General features: G+C 49.4%; 1 long non-coding RNA gene across 1 annotated transcript; it reads left to right on the top strand.

The window, feature by feature from the left end:
- Positions 1-19: 19 nt before the first annotated feature.
- LOC105277955 lies at positions 20-22,231 on the top strand. The gene is made up of 3 exons (XR_893701.3): positions 20-830; positions 13,618-13,857; positions 15,619-22,231. It is a non-coding gene; the product is annotated as an uncharacterized LOC105277955 (long non-coding RNA).
- The last annotated feature ends 641 nt before the right edge of the window (positions 22,232-22,872 follow it).

The raw sequence follows: 22,872 nt of genomic DNA, 5'->3' as shown, positions 1-22,872 counted from the left end.
TGGGAAGCACGCAGCTTCAAAATCTTCTTAGACGGTAGCAACTTTGAATTGACGCAGTACTAAGATAGCATTATTTAACGACGCGCGACGTCTATTTTACGGCGTATATGGCAATGATAGATATCTCGGTTTATTAGTAATTGTACGGTCTTATTCGTGAGTTGTATAATCTTTAAATCTTTCTCTTTCGTTCTCGCAATTGAATAGATAGAAACTAAGCACGACAATAACAATCTAATGAATGTAAACTAATGAAAGTAATTAATAAAAAGAATGAACATAATAATCGCGAAATCTTCTGTTATGTAAGAATCTTGTAGATGCTATTTTACATGACCTTTTATTTACTGTAGACTATAACCGTTCGCAAGTCACTTCGGAATTTATTTTTATCGTGATATTATCTGCTTCGATGGCGCGCTTTTAACTTCTTGGAGGAAGAGAGACACGCGACGATAGATATCGTAAGCCGATATCCCAGCAGTGAGTTCGCTGATGGTGTTCCGCGAGTACTCGTGACATTTTAATATTTCCAGTATGAAAGGGATTATCACGCGTAAGAAGTAACGATGTAAACGCGCGGAAGGGCGAGTTTACATCGTTTAACGACTAGGTGACGAGGAAGCGGAGAAAGTAACAAGAGAGAGAAAGAGGGAAGCCCATGTGAAAGAGCAAGCAAGTCCGGGCTGCACCGAGTTTGTCTAATGACTTGTTGCCAACGAAGCTGCCGTAACGAGGTCATCGATAAGTGGCAGCGGGTGTCGTATCCCTGCGTGAGCTAGCCGTTTCGAAGGGATGGTCGAGATTACTTACAGCACGGCGGCAGCAAGGTAGATATATAGGGTCGCTCGGGTTACGTGCCGGCGCTCTTTTGTCCCTGCTATTGCCTAGATCGCTCGTCGTCCAAAGGCCAGCACTAATAATATCGATACCGGCAACATTTTCCAAGTGTATCCATGTTGTATCCGTACGTCTGAAATGATGCAGAAAAATGCAGAGCAACAACAATTTCTATTTTGTTACGGTTTGCTTCTGCAATCTTCCGCTGTTGTTTCCATCTGCATTTTTATAGTTTACGTGTTAGGTGTTTCTCTTTGGTATTTTATTGCATTTTTCTCGGCGTTTTTATGGACGCAGCGGGGCGCGGCTAATGCGTTGCCAATTGTGAGCTCGTCGCATTAATGTTAGGTAACTTACGCAAAATGCCGCGTGCTTGTAACACCCGTACATGGCATGGTGTAGGTCGAGCAGCACCGAGGGGAAAAGCCCCCTGATGAATTGTCCGCACGTGTCTACCCGCGTACCGCCGCCTAATTACATGCTGATCATAGTGACTACCTATACCGTCCCCTGAAATGTGAAATTGCCTATTGTCCACGGTTTCGCGGTCAAAACGACCAGCGGCCCACAACCAGGCCTCTAACTGCTGATACGTTTCCAAATGGCATTATTCGTACCCCCACAATATCGACTCGAAGAGAAAAAGAAAGAGCTTCTATCCACATCTCGAATATCATTGCAAGTTCCTTGTCAAGTGACGAAAAAGTGAAACAATACTTTCTCTAAAAATCGCCCATTTGATATTAAACATTCATTTTGAAGATAAATGAACTACGTCGCTGATGTAATTTATATCGTCGGGTCAGTAAATAAAATGACTATTTAAATAATGAAATTCTTTATTCGGGGATTTGTTGTTTTGTTATTTTACATTGATTCTCTTCCTTCGATTGTAACAATGCGCGCAGTAATGGAACAATCTACACCGTCATTTCCGTGGATCTTTCTTTCTTTCTCGCTGGGATCGCTTGAGAAATGGCCGGAATTTCGTAAAGACGATCGGTTCGACCGTTCGACATTTATTTTTATCTCGCCCTTAAAATTGTCCATCGTGGCGTGAGTCGTGGATTGATGTGTTTGCTGGAGTCGCTGATAGATGGAGGCGCCCGTGTTGTCGGCGCCCTTTCTACCCCCTTAACATAGACAAATGCTTCCTACCCACCCTAACAAATATCTCCTAGATTTATTATGCGAAACCACCCCGGCCTCTCGCCACGCGACGACTACGTTCCTGAAAGTTTCGAGGGCAAAAAATTGGCGTTCTTTTATGCGCACTCGTGCGTGAGAGTGGCAGACACGCCGCGAGAAAGGCGGCCCGTGATCTATTTTTTTTCTCAAATTCACGGACGAATCTCATAATGAATTTCGCTCAGGAATCGCGTGATCTTTTTATCACTTCGCGCAATTTGTATTCGTTATTCGGGATAAATTGTCAGGTGCTTTTTTTTCAAAATTGATCGCATCAGCGCAACATTGCGGCTCTTTTTCTCGCCTCGGTCAAAAATATGGATAAAAAAAGGAAACTGCCTGAGGTACAAAAAAAAAGGAAAAGCGCGTATAAATCAGCCGTCAGTCGGTGTGGTCCGAGGGTTCATTATCATTACTCGCGGTGTGACGCGACGCGATAAAATGGTACCGCGAGGGATGACGTTGCTGCCACCACCCCCGCAAATTATAGTGGATATAAAAGCGCCGCGAAATGATGCTACTGAACGAACGAACGAACGAACAGACGGACGGACAGACGGGCATAGGTGCAAACGTACATACGTGCATCGGGTGAACAAAACGCGTCAGCCGATCTCGTCGCATATTTGTGGCTCCGCTATCCGGTCGTAAATAAAGTCCCGGTAAAAACAAAAACACAACGAAATAACGAACAAATGTACCCATCACTTCTGGTACATAAACCCGTATAGCCTGGTGTATGCTCACCCCGGGGTGCGACGCCGGCGGTGGCCGCGCGCGAAACCACGAGAGCACCCATCGGGAGAAAATGAAAGAGAGAGAAGAGATAAATTCGCGAATAGAGCACGTGATACTCGTTGGAGATGAACGGTCGATCGGGTATCGCGCTACAATTCGATATGGTTCCTTTATTACCGCGCCGTTAGCGAGACATCTCAATCGCGAGAGACAGCCCAAACGTCGAGCGCGCCTTTCCCAGTCGTGCTGCATCAGGTTTTAATATTTTGTATTAGGATTTTCTAAACTATATTTTATTTTATACAGCATAAGATAGCTCTGTGACAATCATAAAACGTTAATTTCGAAAATGCCAACTTGCAATCTTCTGCAGTGCTTAGTGCCAGACAAGTGTCGATAGTTGAATCCTCTTACGGCACGATGAGTGCCATAATCAGATTCCGCAGAATAGTACGGGGATAAATCCGCCGCTGCATTTCTCCATTGCACTTCCATTACCCATTGCTACTTTAGCATCCGCCATAAATGTGTGCGCTTCCCCCGTTTCGCGCGACCTGCATTAGACTCCACATCGTTCGATCTTGTTTGACGTAGTACGGATATACACGAAAAATCCTGAAAAATTACATATAAATATGATAGTAAAAAAAATAACATATTACTGTGTATGAATACTCTTCTGCACATTATAAAGCAGACACAAAAATCACGAGAAGAAAATACAAGGCTGTGAGCCGGTCAATCGCTACCGTGACTTAATAAAATAATAATCCGCAGTCTCGTCAAGTTGCTTCCTGATGCACTCCTCCTCTAACCGTCTAAAAGAGGAAGCCAAGTACGCTGTTCCATCAGCCGGAATTCCATCGGACGATCCGTGCGCGCAGCGCGGGGACACTCGCGTCGTCGTCGTCGGCCAATAAAACGAGATTCCCGCGGATCGGCGCAGGAAAAGATAAATTGCGGTATTCTTGGATGGTACGGACGCAATATCGGTGTATATTTACGAGCCGTGGGTGCCGGCAGCGGGTCGCGGCGGAGCAGAAAGCGACGCGGGGGTTGAGAAAGGCGGCGGCAACGGCGGCAGTGGGGTTCGGGGTGGCGGTGGTCGGACGGGCGCTTCTTGCGAGACGGAGGCCCCCGGGCCGTGCCGCTCAAAAAACATTCAAATTAATTCCACCCGGCTTGCTCCAACGATGGCGGCCAATGTTGTGCAACATAAGACGAGACCCCGCCGGTCCCGTCCGTGCGCGCGGGTGGTAGAAACCCCTCATGTATGCGGACGTGCGCGGGCGAGCGAGCGAGCGAGCGCGTGCCCGTGTGCGCCTGCACACGCGTGATCCCCCGCACGTCTACGACGTGCACGTTTAATACATATGTACATACGTACATCGATGTACCTGTCGTGTCGGTGTACATATCCGCGGCGTACATATGCCGAAGACCAGCCCCCTGACCCCTTTCGCCATCGTATATCGGTGCTCCCTTTTCTCTCGCTGCTCGCTTCCTCTTTTCCTTTCCTTTTTTTTCTCTCCCCTCGTCTTCTTCTTTTTCCTCTCCGCCCCGTCGCCGCGTGCGCGACCATCCACCTATCCTCCCGGTCTCTCCTACACGACGGGAAGACTCGGGACCGTGTTGGTAACAACGTTCCCGGGAAGAAGCCTCGACGAGAGAGGAGAATTTTCTCGAGCTGTCTTCCTCCCCGTTCGTCTCGCTCGCTCGCTCGCTCGCGCGCGTCGAATTCCGCCGTTCTACTTTGCATGTCTTTGCAGGGAAAAAGGACTCGGCCGGGGTGAGCTTTCTTGCAGGATACAGAGGGACGACCGGCGGGACGACTGAGGACGGAAAGGGGAACGCGCAGGAAAAGGAGGGACAGAAACGGAGAGCAAAAGAGAGAGATGAAGAGAAATGATAATCCATTCGGCGGTCATAACGCGGAGCCCGGCACCGTAAAGCTCACCAGACAAGAAATACGGCCAACCAACCGACCTCTCTCCCTCCGTTTTCCTCCCTTTCTCTCCGTCTCTTTCCGTGGTCCGCCCTCCGTCCCTCGTTTCCTCCTCGCTCCTTTACCCCGCGGTGAACTTACCCCCCTCCGGTTATATGCAAACCGCCATCGTTCCCTCCGGGCCAGTCATAAACTTACTGAATTATATTATGCGGACCCGCTGCCCCTCTGTCCACCCCGTCTTTCTTCTCCTCTTTGTTCCCGCGATGCTCTTCACTCGTCCGTCTTTTTTCCATCCCTTCTTTTTTCCTTCTTATAAATCGCGCAGCAAGTCGCAACAAGGCGAACAGCGTCCTTTAGAAACCGATGGAATGCTAATAGGACGAACGGCTTCGCCGTGAATACCATTCATTCATTGTCTCAGAGCACCGGTGTACGTGGAAAAATTGAAACGGCCCACGCTCTGCGAGCGCGAAATAAAATTACGGCTTCTTAATAAGCGACGGCGCACCGGGAACGTTCAATCAAACTCGCACTCGTGTTCCGCTTTGCATTCCGGAATTATTCTGAATTTCTTACGACAAAATACCCAATTAGCTCCGCTGGTTTCTGCGGAGTACTTCAATTTTAATCGCGCGACGAGATATCGCATGCATCGCATGCATCGACGCCGCGAACGCAAGATCCGGAGGTGGTGATTTATGAATTCGCCGGACATTCTTGCCTCGTTTAGCCCCGATTTTCCGCGCGAGTTAATCCGCACCGGGTTGCAAGTCGGCGTCGCGCGTGACGACATCGATCCGGTTCACTCTCGATGTCGTCACCGGCGATGGACGAGGAACAGAGCGGCGACAAGTCGAGTCATTACTGAATGCAAATCGTAGCGTGGCGCGATCGATGAGTTTGCACGGTGTCCCACGAGCGTACGAGCGAGCGAGCAAGCGGCGTGCGTAACGCCGTTTAACCGTTTAGGGGTTCGTGGCGCTCGAACGGGGTGAGAATCGGCCGCCACCCGGCTCGACACGCGCCTCGTTGCCCGTCCTGTCGATCAGGCTCTTTTTTTCCTCCTCGTCGCATTTTAATAACCACGCCACGTAACTACTCTCCCTTCACGTGGGCGTCGGGGCGCGCGCGCTCGTTCTCTCTTATCAGCGTTTATAATATCCAGAAGAAATAATACACGGGGGAGGGAGAGAATAAGTTCGCAGTAACTTTGTAGCGACTCGGCCGAGCTTAATGTCCCATTAAATCCACCAGCGGGGGACGTCTTTGATAGAATCTATTAAAAGACACCGGTTGAAGGATCGTTCGATTTCCTTCGGCCAGACTTAAACTCGAGAACAGTGAATTGCACCGCAAATATCTCTCACGCTTTTAATCCTCAGCTAACGAAATCGAGCTCTTTAGCGGAACGATGATTGCGGACCGGCATAATCCGATGTGAAAACAATGAATTTCTGCTTACAACGTTACATGTCGCACATGATATTTTTATCACGACGGGAGGGTGCAAGCGATACCAGACGTTAAATCCTACGAAAAGAGACACACGCGACTATCGTCTAAGCGCACTCATCGTCGCCCCAAAGTTATCTCCATCATGAGCGACATGACATAAAAGAATCTCAGCGGATTGAGTCGTCATCGGCGCCGTCATCAGTCTCGGGACAGAGTGTATCAAATCGCGCATTATAATTGGAACGCTGGCGTGCGGCACGTGCCAGGGCAACGAGCCCGCGCGATCGCACAGTAAGACCTGCTCGTATATTACTCCTACGGAATCATAACTCCCGGTATATCGAATCGAATTACACGGCGATCATTGGACCAGGCTGGTCCGAGCGAGTGGACCGCGCGCGATCAGCCTGGTCGGGCAAGGGTGGACCGTCTTCGCACGCGCGCGTCCACGCGCGAGTGCACGCGCGTGCAGGATCGAAGGATAATGCGTTTTCGCGCCGTTTCGACCGATCGCTCCTCGACACTGTGCGTGTGCACGCGTGTGCGTTCCCGCGCGCACGCATCAACGCGGGTTCTTTTTACGCGATCGCCCTTCTGCAGCACGGCACGAGCGGTCACGTGCCTCCAGCAACCACCCCCGCCCATGCCGATTCACCCCTGTCACCAAGCCGCCCACTTTAGAACCCCCTGAGAGAGTAAGAGAGCGAACCCTGGCCCGACCTACCCTCGTAACCTCCGCGACCAGCTTTCTCGCCCGCTTTCATCTCCTTTTTGCGTTTCCCCGTCCCCCCTCGCCGATGCAGCTCGTTTCGTCCATCCGCCGCTTTAATAAAAACCTACTTACTTTCTCGACGCCGCGAATTAGGACGCCGACGTCTCCCGCGACGCGTGTCGCTTTTGCCGGCGTGAAATTACCTCTGGAGAACACCGCGCGATCTGCCAACGATCCTCTCGAGATGTGTAATGTGTTGAATTTTTCGCGATGCGTCATGTCAAAATCTGGTCTCTCTTTCTTCCGACACGTAACGAATGATCGACACGAGAAACTCGCGTGGCAAAGATCAACATTGGTCCACGGATAGTTTGTTTTCGCGCTCGCCCAGCGAGAGATGTATTCTTCCGAAAGATATCTTTCTGATCGCATCTCGTCGCTTACAGTCCCGTCGTCGTTTACACAACGAGCCAGCGAACGAACGAACGAACGAATGGAGACGACAATGCGAAAAATGCACACAGCGGCGCAGCCGGACGCGTCGACCAGTCACCGTTGAACTTTAATATTACAAAAAGCTGTAATCCGGCGAGCGAGCTACCTGGAGCGTTAACCTGGGGCGCCCAATTTATAAAAATAACGATGAAATTACTGTTGCGTGAAGTGTACCGTCATACAGAATACGCCGATGCACCGGCGCTGCATCGCGCGAAAGGATGACGGTTATTCGGAGTGGCGCGCGCGACGGGGTTTGGCCGGTCGGCCGGTGACGCGCGAGGATGAGAGAGAGAGAAGAAGAGAGAACTACGGGGTTGGAGCAGCGTTGCGCAAGGGGCGCCCGTGACGTGCGTTTTGTCCGTCATCGGCTACCGGACCATCGGCGCGTCAATGTTTTAGCCCGCTCGCGCTCGCGTTTCACGTTCGAAAAAATATGCGCACTGGCACGTGTGCTAATCGGTGGTAATAACGAAATCTCGGATCCCCCGATTAATTAAAACGGACGCGCGATGCCGCTCGAGAAAACGAGCCCTTCAACTCCTTCCGGACGTGTGTACGTGCCGATAGCGCGTATCCTGTCGCATCGTATGGTATGGTATCGTATCGTATTGCATCGTCCACCGCTGCACCCCGTTAGGACGATCCTCCCGATCATCCCTCTTTCCCCTCAGTCTCACTCTCCCGGACGCGCGCTCTCTCGGAATAAATAATACCCGCGAAAATATTCGTCGGAGATGAAATTAATTCTTCCTCTTTTTTTCCCCCGTACGCGGTTTCGTTTCGAGAGTGATGCAATTTGCGTTATTGCAAATACTACATAATGGCATTGGCGGCCCTGCGAGAAATCCCAATTTGATTACGAAACATCGGGACCACCGCGGGAAGCATCCGCGTACCCAGCTGGCGCGATGTTTCCGCCAGGTTTCGGCAAGCTTTTAGCAAACTGGCTGTGCAGCTAACTTTGCAGATAAACCGGGTAGATAAGCGACAGAAGTATGATCTTCCAGTAGCGATCTGGCATCTGTTCGCACCCGATTGAGCTCATTACGCATCGTCAACCATCGTCAGATCGCCGATGGTTTACGAAATGAAGCGGATTTGATACAATGGTACCGGCGCCGCTTCTCGTTGGCGTTTCACGAGCATCAGAATAGAAACGTGAAGAATGATAGCATAGCGATGATTGCTGGGGAACGTTTGCCTGGACGTCCAAGGCGGGCGAGCACGTGGCTCGGCCGTCGCAGTTATTAGATCACGATGAATCACAGAAGCAGGCGATTCCTCCCGCGCGATCATCGTCCGCGAAAAGACGGAAGGGTCGGCCCGACAACCACTCGACTTTTGCACCGTCCTCTCCCCCTCGCCCACCATCGCCACCACACCACCCTCACTGCGGCCTCCTCCCTTACCTCCGCAATCCTCATCGAGCCGATGCTAACAATGTTTGCAGATATATTGCGTCTCACGCATCACTTGCTCCGCAAATTGTTTTATAAACAGATTATAGCGACAGCCGGGTCGCTACCGCCGTAACGCCGGTAATATACCCCGAGACCACCCTCCGCGATCCTCCCTCGTCCGCCACCCCCACACACATACACACGCATACGCGGGAACCATTTCGTTCTCGAGGACGGCAGAGTGGCAGGATCATCGGTGAGAAATATCGCGAGTAAAAAAAGAGAGAAGTATCTGCGTCATCTTAAGTGTCGAAGAGACCGATTGTGTGTGTAGTTCAAAAGATGCAAAATTTCATGTCGCTTTCGCGTTTATGTGCGAGATACATGCTTATACTTATGTATAAAAATTAAGTGGATTATACAAAAGCGTTAAGGTTACGGATTGTAAGGTTTATCGTAACGAAACGAAACGTTTTGAATAATATTTCTCGATAATGTGAACATTCACGAACATCATCGGGATAAATACTCTTTGCACGTGATTCAGAGCTGCGAACGCGACTATAAATATATCGGTGATAATAATACAATTTACGTTAAAACGAATTTAAATTGGATTAATACGTATTGTAACTTGCTCGACGCGGGTTACATCGCGTAGTTCAGCGTACACGAGGCGGAACCTCTAATACGGAGTATCGGATATCGATAACGCGATACCAGCTTCGCGAAAACAAGCGCAACATACAACGTGCAAAAGTTTCCATCCACTCTACACGATGTATACCAATGCGCGTGGTGGTTGCATCGTCCTCGTTGATAAATTCCTTTGAAACGACACGAAATACCATGGGGGAACAGAAGTTAATTTATTTTATTCTAAAAATTTTATATAAAGGGTGAAAGCATCGCACCGAGTGTTGCAATCAAAATAACTGAAATATAATAACATTGAGAGCACAAACTCGGATATCTCTCTCTCTCTTTCTATATTCAGAAATTATATTTTTTACTGTAATCCTTTAATATAACTTTAGTTTCTTGTAAAATTAATTTACAAACGAACTAACGGACCACCCTGAGCTTCGAGTTTAAACTCAATCATTTTATAAAACGACGCTCAAACGAATGAAAAATCGTATGAAGAATACGATATAAAGAGAAGATACCTTTTACGCGATTACAAGGGATAAGAATCGCATAAATGTTCTCCGGCTGGGACGATCGCTGCTACTTAGGTGGCAGTGAATGCGCGCCGAATTCCTACATCCGGGAATGGGAAAAATCTGGCGGAATCGGTGAACGCGGCTCATTGGCTTGGTAATAGCGGTTACCCGTGCCACGGAGAGCGGAACGCGCTCCTTATTGCGGTGAACCTGAGGCTTAATGGCCTGTGACCCGGCCACGCCGCCGCGGCGTTGCCTCGATGCACAGGGTGGTCGCCGGCGGAGAGATAGAGAGGGTGGAGAACGCACCGAGAGAACTTAGTTATTCCTGGGAAGCCGGAAGAGCTAACGTCTCCGGCACCGCGAACGCGCCTGCCGGGCGTCTCCGGTCGCGTGGCTTTATGATCCCGCGTAGCCACCCCTGACGATCGAAATGGCTGCAGTCCATCCCTCCCGCCCCTGCATCCGTTTGATGACTCCTTTGGCAAGACCCTCTCGAAATATTGCGACGTGAGTTTCGCGTATTGATGGCAGTGTGTGCGGAATTGTTTATCTGGATATTGAAGAAAGTACAATCTATGCATACGATGCTATGAACAAATGTATTATTTTTGTATGTCGTTAAACAACATTTGTCTTTATGTACCAAATTAGAAAAACTTCATATAGTCTTGTACGTGGACGCGGTTTGGAATATTGTTATAAAAGTCATGAAGTTGCAAATGTTAACAAATTAGATCATAAGATCTTTCTTTCCGTATCGACATTTCTTGAAGCGACCAATATTTGTGGCACATTAGCCAGATTTTCCTGCACATCTTCCCTTTCTTACCGTTTCCCTGCTGGAGGCAAAATTATCCCTTCGAGCCGATCATTAAAGCGACCACAAAAAAGAGGGGCGAGAGAGGGGGGGAGGAGTACCCACTAGCGCGATCCATGAGATGCACCTCGCACGATTACCTACCCAATCTCGAATATAATTTTCTTGTTAGCTATAAAATCCAATCAACGTCGACGTTGCCTAGCCGCGCGTCGAGTTAGCCGACCCTTCGTCGATTTTCTTCTCTCTCGGGATGCTGCGCGCGAAACAGGCGCAACGAGGACGACGAGAAAATGTAGGAAAACGCGAGTAGAGGAGGAGAGATAGAGAGATTGTGCGAAGGGGACGCGATACAGAAGAACGAGGTCTACCTACGAGGGAAGGCAGAAGGTCGACGTGGTAGCAAGGGAGGAATCAAGTTAACCGGGTCTACCGCTCTTTCTCACTTATTTCGCGGGCCGCGCATAATGCGATTCCCGCGGTCGTCTCTGATGTTGTGCCATGGCTGCGGCCAACCAACCCCTCGGCTCCGGTGGAGGCAAGACCGCCATGAACTGGCCCTGCCCTTTGTTTCCCGCGGTCCTTCCAATTATATCCAAATAAAAGAGCGCACGGAGCAAACCGACCCTCCTTCTCCCATTCGCCATCGTTCCTGTTTCTTCTACCTTTTCCTCGTCGTGGCCTTCCTCAAGCCCCCTTCTTCTTCGTCGTCAAGAGCTTCACGGTACGCTTCACGAGCGGGAAATCTCATAGGCGAAATCTGATGAGATAGCGTGGAGGATACAAGTTGCAGGGATAGAAGTTAAGGAGGGACCATTCACAATGTCGGTAGATCGTCACAAATAATTTTGTGATGAGATAACACAGAACACATTGGTATCAAGTCCACGGTGCAAGGAAGAAAAGGGCAGTAAAATTGCTCAAGTGAGATTACATAATGAGCAGATACAAAAGGCAGGTTATTTATTATATATCTTCAAGTTCCTTGTCCCTCGTAAAGAAACAGAAATACGCAACTAAAATACGATTGTCTGAAAATAATGAGACCAACGTGCAATCAGTTCAAACCTACGAACGGAGATGTGTTTCAACGTTGCGTTGCTCGCTGACAACGCGTGCAGCTGGACCGAAAAATAAGGATGTTGCAGGAAGATCGCCGGCGGATTCAAATTCGCGGCATACGAATTACGACGCGCGATGAGTCCGGAATTAAAACGTTGAGCGGCCGCTAAGCGCTGCCGAGCCGACTAACGAACGGCGGGACAAATAAAGCGCTCGTTCTTTCAGACCGAATTCACGTCGGCGAAAAATAACTAGCCAGCCTCCCCTTTATGCGCCGAAGACGAACGACAATTGCTGTCACGGTTACTTTACCCCTCTCCGCGCCCTTCCTTCGGGATTATTATATTCTTCTCGTCCACGTTGATACGTTCCAACGTATCGGCCTACCGCGGAAGGGAATAATGGGCGCATCCTGCTGTAGGACGTTGAATGGAAGAAGAGGAGGACCGGCGTACCTTACGCCAGGATCCCCGCCCCCTCTTCTGCGCGCCTCGCTGGCTACAGACCACGGACTTGAATCAATTAAAGTTTAATCCGGAACCGAGATCGCGGGGAGGCGCGCGCCCCCTTGGTTCATGTCCTATCCTTCTTTTCCGTTCCCTATTTCTTCGTTTTTTTCTTTCTTCTCATCGTCGACGTTGCTCGTGTAATGCCGGTACTACAATTGCTCTCGCGCGTTTTACATCCCATTCGTATGAAATAGGATGTAAAATCTTGCCGAAAAGCGGCAAGATGATATCGGCGAACGTCGTTTCGTCATCGTCAAATTTAATGTTTGAATATCGGGAGCATGGTGCATTTTTTCCGGAAATTCGTAAATCAATTTTCTGCCAGCAGTACCATAGAGAATACCGAAGTTTTCGAGAAGTATTTAAGGGATGCGCGTAAAGTGATAGGAACTAATGAGAGACGTGTAAGAGAACGAAGACATAGAAAAACATCAAAGAGATACCGGGCAGGGGCACGCGGGGGGTGTCTTCTATGTGACACAGGGGGGGTCCACACACGGGGGGCTCCCAAACTGTATCGCTTACGCGAAGAGCTCCCCTCACAATGGGGATTCGCAACGAGCGGAAAGAGTAGTTATCCGTAATATGGGGTGACGCGTGCTGATGAGTCGAGCCGGAAGTTTCGATCGTGCCGTCGAGAATCTCCCCCGATCGTCACCGCTCCCTCATCGGCGCTCGACTGTCCGGCCGCGCGGTGCACCCTCCGTTTAATTATATCGGGCCCGGAATATTGCACGTCGTAAATTTATAATTAAAACACACCGGAAGAGAGATTGAAAACACGGAGCATAAACTTTACGAAAAGCGCTCTTTCGCGGCTGTTTTTCGTTATTGTAAAACGCACGTTTCTCGTGTCGTCCGTGAACATTTGTCCCTGGCTTCCTGCTCGCACGGCGCGGAACAATGGAGCTTGCTCGCGAGGAGGATGCACCACGCTCGGCCCGTTTGCCCGCAAATGCACCGAGTACCGCCGCTGACCCGTGCGACAATTCTTCATTTTTCCCGTTTCCCGGGACAAAAGCGCGCTAAATCTTATTGTTCCCACGTCGTTAATTAAGGTTGAAGAATTAGCTGGCGATTGTTCCTCGCGGGACCGTCGGATCCGCCGGGGAGGGGATAATAAATAAGGCTTTCCGGAGAGAATTCTCGCGACGTTCTCGACCGCTGCCCGTGCTCGACCGCGTTCCATAAATTAATAAGATAAGAATTGCATGAAGGAACTCGAGTATTGCGCATCTTTTTCAAAATATCTAATGAATATTTTTTGTTTCTCTTACACAGGACTTAATCCAATGCCGACGTTGGTGATAGCAGTCAGAAGGCAACTGACAGAAGGAGATGATCTAAATGAAAAGAAAGGAGAACAGGAGCAGAGATGGCAATCAACATAGAAAGAGATAAAAGTACAGGAAAGATTTCAATAAATTTCAGAAAAGCGACAAGAAAAGTCATGCTGAAAAGATACTGACATTCCATCACAAAAATAGGGATAAAAAATAGGCAGAGTCTATTTAAAAAAAGGTTGGTGTAAGGCCTTCTACAAGCAAACATTAAAAAACTGAAAATGGAAAAAAATCGAGAATAATGGGAGCATTTTAAACGTAGAACCATTATTGCAGTTTCACGGCTAGCGCCGATAATTGCATTTCTGCGGAATGTTATTCTACTCGTGTGCGTTACAGCACAATTCTGACCAATCAGTCATTCGAGAGGGATTGACGCGAAAAAATATTAATGGAGAACGTTTTGTTTTTTTAAATACCCGCGGGCCACGCGCGATGTGAATTAATAAATTATGTGCAAACCCCCGATACACCGGCCACTTTTTCCGTCGCATTTCGTTTCAATCTCCATATTCAGATAAATATTTTCGCCTAATTGTGAGTTAATAAGCCGTAAAGCATGGAAAAATTAATAATTTTCGTATAAATGGAACGTAACGATATCGTCCGCTAAACCGCATTGTGTGTTGCATAGGGGGGAAAAAAATCGCCAAATGACCGGGGGTACGCGAGCGAGTTGCGTAATGGCCGGATTGTAATGCGCGCAAATCGGGGGGAGGGATCGCTGGTCACGATAAAACAATTCTACAGAATGCTCTTTGGATTAAAATGCGTGCACAAAATGAGGAGCGTAAATTGTCGTATGAATCGTGGGCGTATTATCGGATGCGGCGCTCGTGAAAGTAATATTCGCATTTGAAACGCGAGGAATCGGAACGCCGTGCAGCGTAAAGAGAGCGCATTTCGCGTACTCGTTACACGGGCCGGGCATGAATGCGAAATTCTCCGGTTACGCGTATGGTAATCGAGAACGTTCGCGGAATAATTCCCTTCTCCGGCTACGGCGTCGATCCTTGCCGCCGTACGCCAACGTATCCGCCGCGCGGATGAAAAAGTCGATCTGCATACTCCGCACCGTCTGTCGGAAGGAAATCGCTCTGACGGTCGTCGATCGAGCATGACGAAGCGCTTGTGCGATTTCCTGGCTCGGCGAAAAATCGTTATCCGGCCGGCCTTCGGTGCCCCGGCTTATAATCGCGGCGGCCAAAGCAACCGTGAAACATACGTGATGTTTCTCTCTTTCTCTCTCTCTCTCTCTCTCTCTCTCTCTCTCTCTCATCTCCCTCAGTCCGCATGTATCGCAAACGATACTCACATTTTTAATCTCTTCTTCTTTTTCTTTTCTTTTTTTTTCTTTTAACGTAACATCTGTGATGTGACTGTATCGGGATTTTACGCTTTGCGTCGTCGAACAGTCATCCGCCGGTGCTCCGTTGTTTGACGAGTCGCGAATAGCGCAAGGCTCGTGCGTTTATTTCGAACGGCGCCTTTCTCGCGTCGTTGCATCGTATCGCGAAACGTGAGAATGCCCGAGTTTCCGAAAACGAAGTATCTTAGTTTCCGAGGCACGCGCGTTTCCGACAACCAGGAGTTTACCCAAGTCCCGGGCTCTCGGCTGTCAGCACGCGCTGATTCGCGAAATCAACGAGCGGGCGCGACTCCACGTGCCTCGCCCAAAAACTTCGTGCGAAGTGTTCGGATGTACCTCCCCTCGATCGTCTCCCCGTGCTGTCGTATCGGCCGTTTATCAAATAGCTGCAGTTAATCCGGTTACGGGCGGTCGCGTGAGGCGACGGAAGACGACGGCCGGGGATCGCAGGGGGGAAAACGGGGTGCTCCGCGGGCAGATAGGGAACGGGGGCTCGCTGATTGCAGCGAGTAATGACGGGGGTCGAGGGGTGTGCAGTAGCCTGGAAGTAAGTAAAAATTTTAAATTTAGTTACAGCTCGCGTGTGTCCCCGATTTGGCATCGCCTGCTTGTTCGTTTTCGATGGTTTGCGAATGCCGCGAATTGATGGCAGGATGAATCAGCGACTCCATGGCAATCGTGGTAACTGCAGGGTGAGACGGGACAAATACCGGACAGAATACCGTAGAAATGTATTTCGAAGATAAAATACTCTGAAAAATATATTCGAAGTAAAAAACTGTAGAATATTCCATTTCTCTTTTTATTTCTCTCTGCTGTTGAAGGTGTACTTTATCAAGTGCAGATATGTTTGGCAGACTTGATTTTTTAAATTTTATTCAGGATGTTAGGGATACAAAACTTATATTTTGCATTACAAATATCCGTTCGGTTTGACGTACTGCTCGATATTGTGGGGTGGCTCACGAGGCGGTAGGCTGATCCTATAAGTGTTGTTCGCGTTCATCGGGAAACGACGGCGGCGCTGGCATTTCAGGAGGGTGGTTGCGAGCTTTAATAAGGGCTGCCGAATTTCACACTGACTTGGCGGAGCCGGGCCGGAGGGGTAGGTTTTTCGCGGCGGCGAAGCCACCCCTGAGGAGCGATCCGCCGATGGACCGAGGGGTGAGTCGGTGTGCGGTGGGCCGGCAGGAAGGGAAAAAGATTCGGAGGGATGGCGAAATGGAAGGGAGGCGTGCGGCTGATCGGCTCGAATAAAGTTTGGGTCGCGCGCGCTCGCCCGCTCGCGCGCACGCACACGTTCGCGCGTATACGACGGCGGCGAGCTAAGCGATCGACAGCCGGATTATTGGAGTATTAGAACTTGTCTCATAACTCACGGACCTAATGGCCTCCGACCCGGCGATTCGGGCGCTGCGCTGCGTATTGCCTTTGACGCGACGGAGGATATATGTCGGCCCGCCGCTCTGCACTTTGTCCGCCGCGAACGCGCTCCTATTTTTGCGCCTCGCTGTTTTTTGGCCGTCCGAGAATAAACGATCGCGCCAGACTTTTGGCTCTCCTTTTGGCTGACGGTATATGTTTTCCAAGCTTCTCTTCATTTTTCTTTGTAGGAAAGTCGAAATTATATCTGAAATTGACAACGTCAAATCGAAGATTGTCGAATGATTTATGGAGAATGGGATACTCGCATATCAAACGGCTCCGTTGTCAGGAATAAGCTCGCGTCAAGAATTGAAAAACGAGGGAAAAACTCGCGCAAAAATCAGGGACTCGCGAACCGAGATTCGTCTCGCAAGAGAGACGTGGCTCCGGTCAGGAAAGCGAACAGCTGCGGCCGAGCGAGCGAGCGAGCACGCCGGCTCGCGTCCGGGAGAGCGCGTCAGGCGGTGCTCGCAACAGGATTGTTTTAATGCCATTTAAACTAATCGAATTAGAGAACGAACCGATGTGACGATACGGTACGATAAAAAAAGGGGGATGATGCCGCGCGGCAGGGAGGACACGGGGGCGGCACGCGGGGAGAATGGCAGTGACTCGGTTACGGGATGGCGAGGGGGTATGTGCGGGGTGGAGGGGAACGGATGGGCACGCAAAAGGGGCGCGTGGATGTGCAACAACAACCACCCTCCTCTCTCCTTCCCGCCCCCCGGCCCTCCTGCAAACTCCGCAGCTGCCAGGCGCAGCGCCCACTCGACCGGAAGTAACGCGACTACTGCCTACAACACGTCTCCGTCTCGCTCTCCCGCTGTCTATCTCGCTGCTGCCACCCTCCTTCGCTCGCCCATGCACTCTCGCTGTTTCTCGCAGTCGCCGCTCTCTCCCTCGTGCTCATCATCACCCGCCGCCGACTCGCGCACCCCTCCACCACTGTCATTTACATGCGTACACACTCGGGGGTTGCCGCGCGTCTCCCTTTCTTCCACCTCGTCTCTCTTTCGCTCTCTTGCACTCTTTCTCGCTCGGTCTCCGTCTGTCGTCGCGGCTGACTCCGCGCGCGCGGGAACACGAGCGGAGCGCGTTTCGCAGCAGCGAGTGCGGAAGCGATGCGCTCCGCGGCTCTCTTCCGCGTTGTGGAGACCACCCCGGAGAAACGCGACCTCGCGACGCCCGACGTCAACGCCGGCCACGGTGTCCTGACACACGCCATTCGGAGGGATGCGAGCTACACACTAGAATTTTTTTAGCGCGACCGGACATGAACTCTGATAATTTTATATTTCTGTAAAATCGATCTCCTTAGTCCAATCAGAGGTCCATTTTGTCAAACCCTCGAGATTGAAACGAGGAGTGTTTTTGCACGCGATCGTTGCATCCGGTGAATGAATGCGTGATTCGACACGCGCGTAAACGCAATATTTTAGAAGACTCATCGTCCGCACGTCGCTTCCTGCAGCGAACGAAACGCACTCGCATCGAATCGGATTTCTTCTGGATCGACAACCTCGCACGTGCTTATCGAATGCGCGTCGCCTACAAAGACAACACGGACGTGCAATAGTCATAAATCGCGCATTACCATATCTTACACATGCGAATAAATAAATAATTAGTCCCATAGATGCGCGAAAGAAATACAAGAATGATTGTTTAAACGTGTTGCTAAATGTTCTGCAGATTGAAGGGGCAGTTTTCTCCTTTCGCTTGGATATGATTAATTTATTACGTTATTACGGCGAATTTACGAATAAAATCGTGCACCATTGTGCATCGTAATGAAGAGAAATAATGACGTATTTTCCGCTATGAGAAAATCGATTGTTAATGCTCAATACGCCAATAAAAGGTGTCAAAACAGTGCGACCTGCCGCGCTGCAATGAGTGCCGCAATGTAATACCTGCACTTAAACGACAAATTAAACTGCGCCGAGACACCCCAGCGTATATCGGGTATGTGTAGTATGCCTGTTGCCTATTACAGGTCTCCCCTTTGTCCTCCCTCTTTACCTGTTCTCCACGTCAGTAAATTACGCACACCCTCTTCTCTCATTAATGCACTCAAAAGGCACTCCCATGCCACGTACTCGTCCGTTTGAAAGCACGATTATTTGATGATGTTGTAACGAACGTAAATAAAACGTATGGTTATGAAATGCCTCGTCGTGATGTTACGTGATGATTAGCAAGATAGTGTCGCGCACAAAACGCAGCCATCAGAATTGCGGTAATAAAGTTGCAATTCATTACCGTGATTATTTAGCCGCAATATAAAAGCAGTAAACATGCGTAAAATTACGAATGCATCAAAGAATAAGCAAATTGTAAACGAGTTGCGCGTTCTTCCTGCATCTTTTCCTTTTCTCTAAAAATCCGTGCGACATGCTCATCGTTAGATCGAGAAACGAAGATCTAGCAGCTCCTCAAGCGAAGCGATTTCCCAATTAAAAATCCTGCCGATTAGCGGTCCTCGTTGCGGACTACGCGTGCAATCTCGACATCCAGGACTCGCGCGACGCTGATCTCGCGAACGAGAAATGTGCCGCGCGGCAGGAAACGCCGAGCGCGGGAGCGTAAAAATCGCGGGCACGTCGCGTCGCACGCGCGCCGCGTGCACCCCCACGCGCATGGGATCTCGCGCCGATCCAACCCTCCACGAAGAGCATCCTGCGAGAGCGACCGGTAGCAACCCTCCTGTCGACGTCGCTCCGCCCCCTGCCACCACTCTCGCTGCACCCGGATAGTCGCTCGACGCGCATAGTCGCCTATGGGGTTGCAGCGCTCTCACTGATGCAACGCCATCGGGATCCGTTGGCATCCCTTTTCACTCCGTGCAACCCTTCAACGAGATGCGCTCGACCGTCCGTCCGTCCGTCCGTCCGTCCGTCCGTCTGTCTGTCTGTCCATCTATCCGTCCATCCGTCCTGCATCCCTCTCAACGATCCACATTCCGCGCCATCCATCTCATCCGCCGCGGCAGCTGTTGCGGACTCGTCGTCTCGAAATCGACGATACTAACTTTTTGCGAATGCTTCTCTTCTCACCCTCTCGCTTTTTGTTTCTCTCTCTCTTTTCTCTCTCATCACTCCTCGTGAAACTTTTAACTCCCATTTGTAACTTCCATTTTCCCGGCACCGCGATGCTGCTCCTTTGTTTACCAGGTCGCGTAACACGACAAGGCGCCGTTTAGATTTTTATAATACGCAGATACGAGTGGATGAAGAGACACATCGAGCCTCTCTCTTTCATCACCCATCTTGTTCGTCTGGTCTGGTCTGACCTGACGCGCTTACCGTGATTAAAAGTTGCTCTCTATGTCGCATTTAATCGACAGCAGGCTGTTGCGTAAGATGTATAAGAAGCATTAAAAGTCATATTGTAAACAGTAACAATCATCGTAGCGCTATATTGTCATACTTGCACGATGAATGCGTAGACTTTTGTAGATCAGCTTTCAGCTGCTTCCAGGCTTATTCTTCTTTTCGCTAAATATTCTCATAGTTATACGAGACGTTATTTTTCTTCGTTCATTATTAAAAGAAGAAATAAGGGATGGAAAAGCAGAAACAGTTAATAAAACGACGTTAAATTAAATGACATGAAACGTTTTTATTAATCTGTACGTTATCGGATTTTACACAATCTCGTTAATAAGTATAATTTCTCGCGATATTCGTTTTCTGTTTTCCGATATGCGATTTCCCCGCTTTCACATCCTACATTGTTCATCTAATACATTAGCGAATTCTCGACGCATCTCCATGAGTCGGCTCTTCCGTCTGATGCTAATTCGGTCGAGGTATTAATTTGCATATTGCTGAGGTATGTTTTTGAGCTTTAGATTTTCACGTTTCTATATATCCATGGTACATCGGTAGTATATTGATAAGAAATTATCCTCAAGATTATATAAAGATCACTTTAAATCATCATAACATAAATCCTATATAATACAATAGTTTAATCGCGCGATTTACATTTAATAAATAGTTACACTCTTCTTATGCATTAAAATGGACTACGTGAACATATATATAGATAAACGCAACTCTCACGCCTGCGAGTATCACAACGCCGACTAATCAAATCACCAGGATAACTATGGGCAGACTGTAGTCCTTTCTCGCGGATCTTCTTGGCGGAGAAGTACAAACGATATCTAAATGCTCTTCTTTCGCTCTTTTCTGTTTCCTGCTTTCATTATGATTCACGATGAAGAAGACATCGACTTTAAACCTTGAACGAACAGGCAGCCTTCAGACCCTGCCGCCACGAATCTCCTTTCATTAGTTGGAGTGGGAGACCATCCAGCCAGCTAGCCAGTCAGTCAGTCAAACCAACCAACCAACCAACCAGCCAGCCAACCTACCTATCTGCCAACTAACCATACATCCAACCACCACAACGACCTACCCAGCACCACCACTACCGCCATCACCGCCACCACTACTAGCATCATCGCGAATGAGCCGATGAAACCTCCTCCGTGATCCGCTCTCGTTCGCGGTGGCGGCCGTCTCCTGATCTCGCGTGCGGTTGACTCGTTTTCAATGAATACAATGCCGCGGCAGATCATATCGGATATGAAAACGGGAAATCAACGAGTGCTTCAGCCAGGGATGGCTGAAGCTGAACTCGCTCGACGCCGCGCTCGAACCGAGTCGGGATTCCCGCCGGGTCTCGCTTTGTCGAATTAACCGGGAATGATGGTCCGAAAGGTGAGGCGAGGGAGAAGGTATGAAGTATCGATATCGCGCTCAAGCATCAGGGGACTCGCCGGAGATCACGATAATACGACGTGGTACAATGGAACGCGGCTTGCTCGCTCGCTCGATGCACGCATGGCTCTTTGTGTCGCGATCTTTTGTGTCCGCAGATCTCGAAGGTTTTGCATCGGAAGCAAATATATTTGCGCGCCGACGCGGGACCAATCTCGTTGACATCAGCTTATTGACATTAGCTTCGACTTTCCGGTTCAAGTAGTTCTTCTACTTCCGGCTCGAATTCTCGAGAAAGCTAGTGCATCGATTATTAACCATTTACTTAGATTACGCTTCGTACCCCCGGGGGGCTCGCGTTGAGCCCACTTCGTTTGGGCGAACCACTCTCCGTTGTTTCCAAAGCACGAGCAAACTATGCGCTTTATCCCCTAAGCAACTACCAGTGCTTTTAACCCACTTACAGCCCCAATGCGCCATAGATAGATATATTCACGGCCAAAGTCCGTCGAGTCGATTAATCCGAGTCCCGATGGCGGCTCGTCGACTGTTATATTCAGTCACGATCGGAAGATTATGCGAACGCGCGAGTCAGTGCACGCCTTTCCGCGTACGCAAAGTAATTTACTCGCACGAACGAGTGTGCAAAAGATGTATGCATGTTAATAAAAAAATTCTATTAACCGGAGGTGTATCGGATACCGGAGTCCTTCGCGTCATTTCACCACGCATCTTCGTACGTAATATGCACGCCATATAGGTATATAGATACGGAGAGCTATAAGAGGAGCGTATTCTCGTAATACGGCGTCGAGAGCAAAGGATGATAACCTTCTGCATCAGGCTTCCTGATATATTTTTTTTCTTTTACTGCAAGCGGCTAATTATATTGATATCGAGGTGTACCGACATGGTGATCAAATAACTTTTATTCTCGATCGAAGTTGAATCCAAATATTTTCTAGATTTATCCAATGCGATGTAAAAATGTGATAAACAGAGGCCACTTTTACATTTCACGTTTCTCGCATACTTTTGATGGACGAAGAGAATTTACGTCACGAGACAATTAAAATAATACGAGCTAGAGCAAGAAAAACTTGTCACAAACGTCATACACAAAGTGGTACTTTTCGTGATAATTCGCGAGCGCGAAGAGCAGCATCGTTCCCAGCTTGAAAACGAGTTGAAGACGCAGCGGGAAAAGGCGTCGTGGCAAGATTGCAATTAACTTAATTAACTTTCCGCGTTTTTCGATGACGTGCGTCGCACGATGACGGTGCGCGCAATATGCGCGCTGGAGTGTCCAGGATTCGCTGGATTCGCGGAGGACCCTCGATCCTTCGGCTGCTCGTATGTAGGCACGAGCGCGAGCGGAAGCGCGGAAAGAAGGCAAAGACTTCTTCTATTACCGCTCCTCCACGTTGTCGCTGCCGCTGCCAACGTTGCTGATGCTGCCGCCGGTATAGGTCGGCTCTTCAGCTCTCAGCCCGGTGAGAGGGTGGATCTCTCTCCCAGTCGGTCGGTGCACAAAGCTTATTATGCCGACGCTTGGCCCTCCTCGTCCAAGGAGCGTCGGGTAGCGTGCTCGCTCTGCCGTGGCATGAGTTAAGTCGATGGCACTCGACGAGCATCCTTCCTGTCTACATCCCGGAATCGGCGGGAATAC

This window comes from Ooceraea biroi, chromosome 1 (genome assembly GCF_003672135.1).
Source record: "Ooceraea biroi isolate clonal line C1 chromosome 1, Obir_v5.4, whole genome shotgun sequence".
In the NCBI taxonomy this organism is placed as follows: Eukaryota; Metazoa; Arthropoda; class Insecta; order Hymenoptera; family Formicidae; genus Ooceraea; species Ooceraea biroi.
The sequence above is the reverse complement of the archived record's forward strand: the minus strand, read 5'-3'. Positions and strand labels throughout refer to the sequence as shown.